The sequence below is a fragment of the Molossus molossus genome, unplaced genomic scaffold, assembly GCF_014108415.1.
Source record: "Molossus molossus isolate mMolMol1 unplaced genomic scaffold, mMolMol1.p scaffold_m16_p_20, whole genome shotgun sequence".
Lineage (NCBI taxonomy): Eukaryota > Metazoa > Chordata > Mammalia > Chiroptera > Molossidae > Molossus > Molossus molossus.
Window position 1 is genome coordinate 42,579,255 of NW_023425356.1, and position 12,526 is coordinate 42,591,780.

Here is a 12,526-nt window from a genome sequence, read left to right on the forward strand (position 1 = left end):
CTCATGACGTCAGCTTTCGCATAAAATTGTTAAGTGTAAAAATAAAGCAGTAGGGGTGGGGAACAGTTCCCCTTGTTCTTAATTGTAAAGGAAAATGTCCATAAATGGGAACCTCGTGTTTCCTGGATGTCGGGTGAATTCTCAGAGGTTGGCCAGACCCCAGGGAACTAAGCCGGCGCCCTGGCCGGAGTGGCTTCCGTTATGCAGACCTGTGTGTGGCCTCCCACAGCTGGCCCTCGGGGAGCCGGGCGGCCAGACCCCAACCCAGTCATGCCTTTGACTGTTTAAGGGGGGATGACCCTTTTTCTGCGGTTGCCTGGGAGTACACTTGGGCCAGGAATTGGTGACAAATCACAGCTAGGCACAAAGAGTGACTTCGTTTGCCTCTATTTTGGTGTCATTACTACAGACAGAAGTTTTCTGACCATGTCTTCGTTTACCAATACAACAGAGAGAGGGGGCCAGAGAGGAGAGGGCACGTGCTCAGAAAAAGACAGAAACACACACACACGCACACACACACACACACACACACACACACACAAGAGAGTGAAAGATTCTGAGGGGCAACTTCTGTAGATGGAGGGGTGTGCCGTCGTGTTCCTTTAGACTGAAATGGTGCCATCCACTCCCGTGGGAAATGTCATCAGTAGATTCAACACTGCCCGTGGCCCCTCGGCCACTTTAATACTTGGACCAGAGATTTTCAGATGTGAACGAGAGGTCACCGGATTTGAAGGTGCCCACTCAGCGAAAATTCCTCCCTGGGTTTCATTGCTGAGGGTCAGGGCTGCAGATGTGACAGCCAGCTGGAAGTGACAGGTGGCACCGTACATCAGAGTTCCCAGCCCGCCTTCCAGAGCCAGAAGGGTGTCCAGGTAACAATGTTTCTAAATGTGCGCCCCCCTCCCCCCGCCGTTTTAGCTTTTATTACAATTTTTTTTTCTATTTTAAAAAAGTCTTTATTGCCCTGGCCGGTTTGGCTCAGCGGTTAGAGCGTCGGCCTGCGGTCCCGAGAGACCCGGGTTTGGTTCCCGCTAAGGGCACGTACCTCGGTTGCAGTTTGTCCCCGGCCCTGGTCGGTTGTGCGGGTGGCAGCCACTCGATGTGTTCCTTTCACATCGATGTTTCTCTCTCTCTCTCTCTCTCCCTCCCACTCTACCTGAACAAAAAATGGAAAAATGTCCTCGGGTGAGGATAAAAAAAAAAAAGTCTTTATTGTTGAGAGTAATACAGATGCCCCCCCTTTCTCCCCCTTGCCCCTCCCCCCAGTTCCTGCCCCGCCCCAGGCCTTTACCACCTTGATAACTTAAATCATTAAATGTGCTTCTTAACTGCGATGTGCAACTTTCCACCTTTAATAATTTAAGTTATAAAGCCTGAAAAACTCTAGCATTTGGAGTCCAGTCCTCTCCTTTAGATAAGAAACTTTCAACACACGTTAAACACCCAGGGATAATTTTGGCAATTACAGCCCAGTCCTGACAGTGAAGCTGTACGGAATGTTCTGGATGTGCCCAGCTCAGGGCTGGGAAATGCAGGGGTTTCGGAGTCGGTGCCTCTCCACTGCCCTAGGAAGCAGGTGCTGTGATTCTCCTCGTTTCGAGGTTACTCAGGCTCCCTCACAAATCCACGCCAATACCTCTATCTGGAGTTATTACTGAACTACAACATAAAAAAACAGCAAGCCTTGCTAGAGAAACACACCCTTCTCCCGTCTAAAACAAACAAACAAACAAACAAACGCAAATGAGTTGGATCTTCAAATAAAACATGGAATTTCTAGTCTTTCGATACTGGATTCTGCAAGAAAAGTTTGGTGATTGGGGATACATTTTCCATTTCACATTACCTTTTGAAATTCTTCAGTGTACAATGACTTCAGGTTCTTATGTAACATCCGTTTACATCATCCAATCAGGTCTTGGTGGTTTTCTCTTGGTCTGATATCTTAATCCAGGTATGAGCACTTTATTAAGTCATTCAATTCTTGAACTCCTTAGGATAACTGGAAATTATTTTTGGCCTAGTGCACAGAGTCTGAGCGGTCGGAAAGAACTCCAGATTCTATTCGCTCCCTCCCGGGTTTCAGCTCTTCTGGTGCCTGGTTGCACAGAAATCCCCAACATTCCTGGCTGTCTCTGTTTCAGGAGCCTGCAGATTGGATTAGACTTCGGTTAAAAGGTGGAACTTTTAGACCACTGCATTTATGGAAAGAGCTACCAGAAATCCCAGAAAAATCTAGACACTCCTCACCAACCTAAAAATGTCTCACCGCCTACTTAGATTTAGTAGAATTAATGCAGGGATTCAGACAACGTAAACAAAATGACACCTTTCTCTCCCCCAGCTAGCTGCGTGGGGTGAATATATCGGACACCGGCTTCAGTGCTCTGCTTTTCACTGTACAAACGCACAGCACAGCGAGACTGAACTGCCGCCGCTTGGCCACAGCTGCCGATGCCTTTGCCGGCTTCTTAGCTCCAGGTCCTCTTTTAATACAGCCTTTGGAAGTAACTTAGGAAATCTCAGCAAAGGCAGAATGTGACTTCTTGGTTTTTCAGAAGAACTGTTTATATGGAACTGCATTCATTTTATATGCTTCAGGTATACTTAAAATGAATGACCTCTATGCTAAAAATTCTATACAGAGAAAGAGATGTCTTTTACTTGAGCTCTAGGTAGAAAATGTTCTTTTCAGTAAAAAGTGTAGGCTTTTGTCTGGTTGGTTTGCTGCTCGGGTTTTACTCTTATGGTCAATATTTTCTAAGAAAAGGACAAGTCCATCATGGGGATGTAAAGTACAACATAAAGAATATAGTTAATCACATTGTGATGACCGTGTATGGTGCCACATGGGTGCTAGACTTATCGGGGTGATCACTTCATAAGGTACATAAACGTCTAATCATTGGGTAGTTCGCGGGAAACTAACAGAACATTGTATGACAACTGTACCGGGGAAAATAATATTTAAAAAGTGTTCTAGGGCAGTGCACATACATACATGAAACTTTGGGAGGAAATAAAAAGGGAAAGGGCTGTTCTAAATTGTCTGACCCTTTAGGGCCCGACGGAAAACCCGTCTTAGAGGTAACTATCCCGATACTATCAACATTCTCATCTTCCCTATTGAAATTTTCTGAAGAATTATTAACTTTATAAATAAATGTATATGAATAAGAATTAGTTTAGTGAACTCTCTTTCAGAGCTAGATCTTGTCTGTCCACTGAGCCACAACGTCGATGTCTCCCTCCGGAACAGAGACAGAGGCCAAAGGGTGATCACACACAAAACCGTGCTAATCCGGACCCACGTCCCCTTGCACAGAGCCGGGCTGGACATCACAGGGGCTCCAGCAGGTGTTTGGGAGGTGTGTAGTTTCTAGGACACTAACCTTAATTGTTTAGGAAAACAGTCCAAAATATCCTAAAATTTACTTATTAGCATATGGTGGAATTATCATCTATCAATGTATCCAACTCTCTTTTTTGGGGGGGGGGTACGTGCCCCTAGCGGGAACCGAACCCAGGACTCTCTGGTTCGCAGGCTCTAACTGCCGAGCCAAACCGGCCAGCCAACTCTCTTCTTAAAATATATTTTCTAGGCGTTTTTGATTCGCTGTATAAAATCAGCTTTATTTTATTAAAAGGACCTCTTCATTGTCCTTGGTTTTAGGACTTGAGGATTTACTAAACAAGAGTACATTTCACATTTCCCAATACTTTATGACTTTGTAAGTTTTATGTATCCCTTTGCCTTTCTGGCTAAATCCCAGTTTTAGGATTTACCTAGTAGCCTGTCCTGGTGATAATTTTGGTTGTTCCTTTTAGTATGTTTCCAAGCTTTCCTATGAATGTCTTGACAAAGAGAGACCAGATTGTGAAAGGTCCTTACATTTGAATGGGCCACAGTTTACCATCATTTTCTGAACATTCTTAAGGGGTAATTTAGATAAGATATCATTTCCATCACATTAATATTTAAACTGATATAGAAAGGTGAGATTTGGTCTAAAACTCAAGTTCTCCTACTTTATTACAATAATTGAATGTATCACCAAAGGTATAAGTTCATACATCTAAGAGAGACTAAATAAATATAAAAGAATGACATATAATTATAAGAATGGTATTGAACTTCAAAAAGAGATGTGTTTATGAAAGTACTTTTTTTTTTTTTTTTTTACATTTAACAAGTAGTTTATTATTACTTTTCTCATAAACTCTCTGTATTAAGGCCTAAGGTTTAAGACCATTTTCGTTCTTTTAGTTTTAGCATTTGAAAAGTACTTTCTTAGATACAGAGAACATTTTGTTGGTTGCCAGATGGGAGGGGGTTGGGGGAATGGGTGAAAAAGGTGAAGGGATTAAGAAGTACAAATTCATTGCTAGACTGACAAACCTCAAAGAGAGAGGGGTTGGGGGGGTGGGAAGAAATAAACCAAAGAACTTATATGCATAGCCAATGGACACAGACAATAATGGGAAAAGGCGGGAGGGGGGTGGGAGTGAGGAGGAGGGGGTCAATGGGGGAAAATGTGGAACATCTGTAATACATTCAACAATAAAGATTAAAAAAAAAAAAGAAAAGTACTTTCTTATGTTTAGAGCTTGAAAACGACGGGACAAGCCCGAGGGTGTCAATGGAAGACAGAGAAGGTGAACATGGTCCGCGCCTCCTGGACCCAGCATTCTTAGCGTCATCTCTGAGGCAGCGCCCTCCAACCCCAAAGTCTCATAAATTAAAGGTCATCGAATCGAATCTTGGCTGCCCCCTGGGACGCACACACTCCAATCTAAGTAATGTTTAAAAGATAGTGTAGTTTTATTACCTATTTTTACACGTTTATGTTTAACGATGGAAAGGAACTTTTTTTTTTTTTTTTTTGGTACGTGCCCCTAGCGGGAACCGAACCCGGGACTCTCTGGTCCACAGGCCGATGCTCCAACCGCTGAGCCAAATTGGCCAGAGCTGGAGAGGAACTTTTATAGAAGCAAGTGTCAACTCTTTTTAGTGTTTGCAAGTTTTGAGACTCATAAACCTCTTTTTGTTTTCCATCAGTGAGGATGTATTTAGCTGCAAGTAATAGAAGGCCCAGCTCCAAGTGGTTTTTACACTAAGCAAACCCATAGGTTCACAAAATGGAAAATCCAGAGGTTGGGTGGGAAATAGGCTTCTCTTATCCTGTGGTCCAATGATGCCCTCAAGGAGGCAATTTTTATCTTTCTCTTCCATCACCCAGAGCACACTTCATCTGAAGGCCGGCTACCCCCAACTGTGGACTGGTGGCCAGTTACAATCAGGATGTCAAGCATCCTTATTCACGCAGGCAGGAAGAACTCAAACCCCTTCTCCCCCAAGACTTCACACAAATATCTTTCCTCTTCATGGGCCCAATTTAGGTCGTATGCCTGTCTCTGAACCAGTAACTATCGCCAGGAGAATGCTCCCTGCGGACTGGGTTAGGCCTAAATGCCGTAATCACTGGCAAGAGGTTTGGGAGAACTACGATGGGCTTAGACCAGAGCTCAGCACACCTGGCCGTCCAGCTGCTTGCTCACCAGCTGCTTCTGTAGAGTTTTACTAGAACATAGTCCCACCCTTCTCCTACAGGTTACCCATGGCTACAACAGCTTCTCCGTTCAGTAGTTCCTAACAGAAACCACAGGGCCCAGAAATCTCAGACAGTTACTATCTGGACATTTACAGAAAAAGTTTGCCAACCACTTCGGGTCAACATGGGCCCACTTTGGAGCTGAGTCCAGGACCCTGAATCATGATGCCACTCCACAACGAGAGAAAGTTGGACTCAGTGGGTTCCACGTCAGTCCATCACATGTCAACCTAAGTTGGGTTTTCCTGGGTAGAGCTGAAAATAGACGAACACACCAGCCTAAGAATGAAAGCCTTAGTTTTTGAAGTCCACTGACCTCTCTCTCTCTTCTAGATTCATTGATATCGGTTCCTTACATTGGCCTGTGTTCCAACCGTGGCTATATGGTTCATTGTTTGTGTTTCTTGTTTATTTGTGTGTGTTTTTTCTGAATTGTCCTCAAGTCAATTGTCAGTGTCATGGAACCATCCTACTCAAACTTTCTTCCAGATCTTCAACCGCCAACAGTGCTACTTGGAATTCCCCAGAGGCCTGCTGCAGTCGTTGAAGAAATCTCCAGCAAACCAAGGCTTTGCAATGCCGGGCCAGTCACAGGAAGGACCACTCCTGCCCACGTTTACATCATGATGTTCTCGGTGAGCCATTTCCTGCCCAAACAGCCACTTGACCTTTCTTTTTCCATAGCTTCTTGTTTATTTCTATTATGACAGGTGCAAATCATGTCGACTGTAGAAACATTAGAAAACACAGATAACCAAAGGGAAAAAAAAGAAAGAAAACGTGTCATCGTCCCACACCCCAGGGAATTTTGAAACATGCCCTGACACGTGCCAGTGAGCGGACCCAGCTTTGACGGTCCAGCAGGAAGTCAGGATGGAATGTATTTTACTTTTTTTTTTTTTTAGCCCCCTCCATTTATGAAGTTCCTAAATGAGGCATTCTTTGAACCAGCCTGTCGAAGGGTCTTCAGTAAACTGTGAACTTTCTGACCGTTTTGGGGAAAGGACAGAGTTTGAGAAGTTGCTGTTCTCAGCTGTTCTCTCAACGCCTCGCGCACATCTTTCGCAAACATGAAAGAGCCCACCTCTCTTCACTTGGGCTGGTCTACACAACTTCACCTTATTTTGTAAATAAAAGGGAGCCAACTTCTCTGAAGTACAGGGTTGGGAAAGTCTGCTCAGCTTCGCAAGTCCTCATTTAGACGCACCTGTGGGTTTGCCAATGCTCATTAGAGAAACCACTTGGAAATACCTCACGGTTGGGTTCTTTCCAAGACATCGGATGGGTACGACTTGGGTTTACGGCTAGAGTAGACTATGGGAGGGGATTCAGGGTCGCCCCAAGGGCCTGTGGGGATCTGAGTGGGGGATCAGGACCGCGCTGTAATTAGAAACCAGGTGTGACTTCAGAGAGGGCTTTCCGACCTGCTCACGGCCTCACCCACCGCCACCGTTCCTCTAGAGTCGCACAGGGCAGCTGACACCATGGGTCAAAACGACACTGGCCATTCGTAGCCTAAGGCCAGCTCCTGCTGAAGAGTAGGAGCCCCTGAATGCCTGGAAGAGGGCTGATGGGGGAGGAGAGCCCACAGGGATGGAAGTTCAAAGAAAACCAACTGGGGCCCAGGCTGTCTGGGTGTTTATTCCAGCCCCACTTTTACAGACAGAGTGATTGCGGGTCCTTGAACTCTCTTGGTCTGATTTTCTTCAGGGATAAAACAATGATGTAATAAAACGCACCTACTTCATCGTGTTGGCCGCTGTAAAGGCAAGAGGCAATCGGTGGGCTAAAACCTCACTTAGCGTCCTAGGTAAGCACCAGCTTTTACGGAAAGTGTCCGCGTGGGAGAGCTGGGAGCTTGGGAAGATGCTTCTCGTCGCAGAATTGCCTGCCTGCCTCGTCCACATCCACCGGACCTGACTGCCCACTTCGCCATCAGACTTTCTGCGTCAGACAGACTCTGGAGCTGTAGAGTTTACTTTCCAGTCAAGTCCATTAAAAAAACCACCACCGCCACCAACAACAACAGATTTCAGCCCTGGCCGGTGGTGGCTCAGTTGGTTGGGCATTGGCGTGTGCAGTGAGAGGTTGCGGGTTCGATCCTGGGTCAGACCACCTGCCTGAGTTGACAGCTCCATCCCTGGATCCCCAGCAGGGGGCGTGCAGGAGGCAGCCGACGGATGTTGCGCTCTCACATTGATGTTTCTCTCTTCTCCTTTCCTCTCTCTCTAAAAAAATCAATTAAAAAACATAGATTTTAGAAAAACTATAGATTTATTTAAAAATTGAGTATATAGTACAGAGGATTCCCTTATACTAACATCCTTTAAATTTTCTATTAGAATATTTGTTACAATGAATGAACCAATATTGATACATTATTATTAACTAACATTTGTATTTTATTCAGATTTTCTGTTTTTTGTTTGTTTGTTTGTTTTTTGGGTTTTTTTTTTTTTTTTAATCCTCACCCAAGGACATTTTTTGATATTTTGTTCAGATAGAGTGGGAGGGAGAGAGAGAGAGAGAGAGAGAGAGAGAGAGAGAGAGAGAAACATCGACGTGAAAGGGACACATCGAGTAGCTGCCACCCGCACAACACAACCAGGGCTGGGGACAAACTGCAACCGAGGTACGTGTCCTCAGCGGGAACCGAACCCGGGTCTCTCGGGACCGCAGGCCGATGCTCTAACCGCTGAGCCAAACCGGCCAGGGTGGGTTTTTTTTTTTTAACCTAATGTGCTTTTCCTGTTCCAGGATCACATCTGGGCTGCCAGACTATTGACTTGTCACGTTTCCTTAGGCTCCTCTTGACGAACAGTTTCTCAGACTGTTCACCTTTTTGATGACCTTGACCGTTTTGAGGAGTGCTGGTCACTGATTGGTAGACTGCCCCTCAGCTGGGATTTGTCTGATATTTTTCTCATCATTAGATTGGGGTTGGGGAGGAAGATCACAAGGTAAGTGCTAGTTTCATTTCATCCCGTGAAAGGTACGTGATATTAACAGATATGTCATTGTTGAAGTTGACCTTGACCGGCTGGCTGGGGTTGTGTTTGCCAGGTTTCTCGGCTGTGAAGTCGCTCTTTTCTCCCTCTTCCCAAACCTGACTCTTTGGAGGAAGTCACTGCACATTGTCACAACTAAGGCCTGGGGAGTTACCCCCTACCCCCTCGAGAGCAGAGTAGCTACGTAAGTTATTTGGAATTCTTCTGTATGGGAGAGTTATCTTTTCTCCTCAAGGAATTTTTCTAGTCTAACCTTTGCTTGAATGAAATATTTCATTTTTACCAAGCCCTACTGAAGAACAGTCCAAAGCCAACTTCCCCCCAAATGGCTGTCCTTAGCACTCACCATGTTCTGCAATCAAGTATTACCACTTGGAGTGTTTCTAAGCTTGGCGTGGGGGAAAGGTAACAAAAACAAGATTCTAAAACCAGCTGTAGCATTAGCAAGGCCTTGTTAACCCTATATGGAGAGGCCTGAAAATGAACAAGGGACTAAAAATAAAAGGAGTGGGATAGTCTCAGTATGAATGAGAAGCTGTGAGCCAAGGGGAAAAGAATCCTTTGGCAAGTTTAAACTGGTTACCTCAGCACGTCCTGAAAATGTGCTCCCGGTGTTCCGGGCCATTAGGCTCCTTCTGTAGCCATAAATCCCGCCCCTCCCCCAAAGGAAGCCATCTCTATGTCTCTCCTAAACACACCTCTTTAGATTGCTCCGGCATTGACATGCTCCCCAAATCTCACACACACCACCACCACCATCACACACCTTGAGAATAAACTGCATGTCTTAGAATAATTACCATTAGAATAACTGGCTGGGTAGCTCAACATCCGCTTGGACTTCCCCTTAGAAACATTTCTTGTACAACTGAAAAGCGTGTGTTTGGGGATGTTCATTTGAAAGAAAATGGGGAAGAACATTGTTGGGTAAGCCTATCAGATCTGTACGTCTGTTCGTTCAGATCAAATTTTGTCGACCATTGTCTTCATTTTCTCCAGATATTTTTTTTCTCTTAAAGCCATTCAGAATTTGCTTCCAATGCGTCGGCTTACAGCCACGGGTGAGTGTTTATTTGTGTCTTCACAGTTTACCCCAAGACAGAGAGAGCTTTACTGTGCTCAGCGGGTCCCTTTCAGTCCCCCTCAGTGGGATGCAGCCTGGCCACGGCATTAGGTGAATTCCTGCCTTACCCTGTTCTGCAGTGTTCCCACGAACACCTGAGGACCGGCCTTCATCTCGACCTCTTATCTCAGGCCACTGAAGTGAACAGAAGGAAAACCCTCTGACCAGCTCCAGTGCAACCCTGCGAAGGTTTTTAAAGGCAATGACTGTCCAGTTCAGAGCCTCCTCAATCTCCCACCTCCCACAAATGCAGCAAATGGAGAACCCTGATGAAACAGAGGGTCCAGGAAAGAGGCTGTTGGGGTTGAAGATGGTTTCAGGCTAATTAAACTCAACTAACAGTTTTTTCCTTAAGTATGGCACTCTGTCTGTCCCCAGCTTGTCTGCATGATTACTGTCATCTTCCTGGGATATTATGGATCTTGTTCATTCTTACCCATTATTTTTACTCTTCAGCACGACAGTCAATGGACACATTGTAAACAGAATGTTTGCCCACCCTCTGACCTTACTTCAACTTTTTGGATAATTCTTTGTCTTTTTTTTACCTCTCTTCAGTAAAATAATCATTAATACAAGTTTGTATTCTTTTTTTAATCCTCACCAGAGGATATTTTTCTATTTATCTTCAGATAGAGTAGGAGGGAGGGAGAGAAAGAGAGGGAGAGAGAGAGAAACATCAACCTGAGAGGGACACATCGACTGATTGCCTCCCACAGGACCCCGACCAGGGCCAGGGATGAACCATAACCGAGGTCCGCGCCCTTGACTGGAATCGAACCCGTGGCTCTTTGGTCCACAGACTGACGCTCTAACCGCTGAGCCAAACCAGCCAGGGCTGTTTGTATTCTTGAGCTATTTTTCTTTCCGATTAACTCAATTGCTGAAAGACATCTAGTCAAATGAAGGGTTCTGATTAAGAATTTCTGGGTAAATGGCCTTCCAATTCTTTGCCTGGAGAGTACACTTAAAAGAAGGTCCGGTTGCAGAAAGCTCATGGCAGCCACCAAGGGAAATACCGTAATCTGATATTTGGTTAGAGCAGATCAAATATCCCTTCTGAAACCATGAGCTTTACAGAAATTACTCAAGTGTACTTCATCAACCCCAAGAATGCATGCTTGCTAATGTTCGTTTGGGGCTCAGACCCATCCCTTTGTATCAAGGAGTCTCACCCAGATGTCCCAGTCATTTGTCTGTGAGCAAGATGTAGGGCCGGGCGTCTGAGTCATGATGGGTCATTCGTGGCCTATGGGCTGCCCGTGAACAACCGTTTTATTTGAAAAATAAAATTTTTGGACAGTTTAATAAGGTGGCTTCCACAGACCCAGGACTGAGAGAGAAAAATGTGACTGTTTAACCAGATAAACGATCAGGTCAAACACACCCTACTCCGTTACTCACTGCTGCCTTCACACTTAGATCCAGCCTTCCAAGTAATGTGCCTCTTCCAGAGCCTCAGTTTCGAACACCGAATCTCTAAGGATACCACCCGCCCTGGGGCCTACGATCCATCGAACCCACCGCCTTTGCACTTCCCAGCCCCTCCCCCAGCACAGCCCTCCTCTCCACTGCAGGTGCCATGGCCAGTCATGCCTTAGAGTCCCATTAGAGGCCCACGCGCCACTTACTGGCCTGCCCTTGATCCATGCTTTTAACCTCCGGGGGTTCTGAGCCATCTGACTCCATTTCCGAATCCACTGGTTCTCCTCTTCTCCTTGAAGACTATTTCATCCTTTCTCTGTTCTTCCGGCCTCTCACACCTCCTGCCTCACGTCACGCGCTGCTACTGACCTCTCTCTTAAGACTGAGAACAGAAGCATCGGGAGGGGGCCTCTGCCACACGCTTTTGCTGCCACATCAACTGCCTGCCCTCCTTTTCTCCTTCCCTGCTGCCGTGTGCCCGTCTAAGGCCACAGGAGGGTCTTCCTCCCGTGGTCGAGGACAGCATCGCACCCTCTGGAGGAGGACTCTTCAGCCTCTCTCTGGTGTCCCTGGCTTTTCTTTCTCTTCTCAGTTTTTCCCGTCTTAAAAAACAAGATCAGCTCCCTCGAGCCCCCATGACACGTTAGCTTCTGCCCTGTTTTCTCCTTTTGGAGTTGTCTCCCCATGGACAACGAAAGAGTGGTCTACACCCGTGCTTTCTTTCTTCTCAGTCTCTCTCGAAACCGCTGCCATTAGATTTCAGGAAACTTCTCCAACCACTGCAATGACCGTTGCCCCCTCTTCATCGAAAGGGCCCCAGGGCCCCTGCCATGTGGTGGAGCCCGGTTCTCAGCTCCTCCGGGCTCTGTCAGCATTATTGGGCATCGTCTGTCATTTCTTTCTCCCTGAACGCTTTTCTTGGTTTCCAGGACACTGTGTGCTCGTGTGGCTTTTCTCCTACCTCCCAAGTCACCCCTTCTTGACCTGCTCGTCTCTGGCCTCATAACACAGACGCGCACTCTTAATGAAGACGCCTAAGGCTCAGGCCTTGGACCTCAGCTCTTTTCCGTCTACACTCACTCGCACATCTGCTGAAGTCTTTTAAATGTACGTCTTTAGCCTGCCTGTGCGGCTCCCCTGAACTCTTAAGATCACGTTCGAGTGCCTAGTTGGACTCTCCATTTGGGTGGGTAATTTATTTCCCCAACGTGACACAAAGCTGAGCTCCTGGCATGTTGTCCTCTGCGCCTCTTCTGCCTCGGTCTCCTCGTGCTTCTGGTCTTCGGCCCGAGTGCCCGACTCTCCTTCTCCCACGGCAAATCTAGCCGCCTCCCTTTACCTCCAGAGGGTGA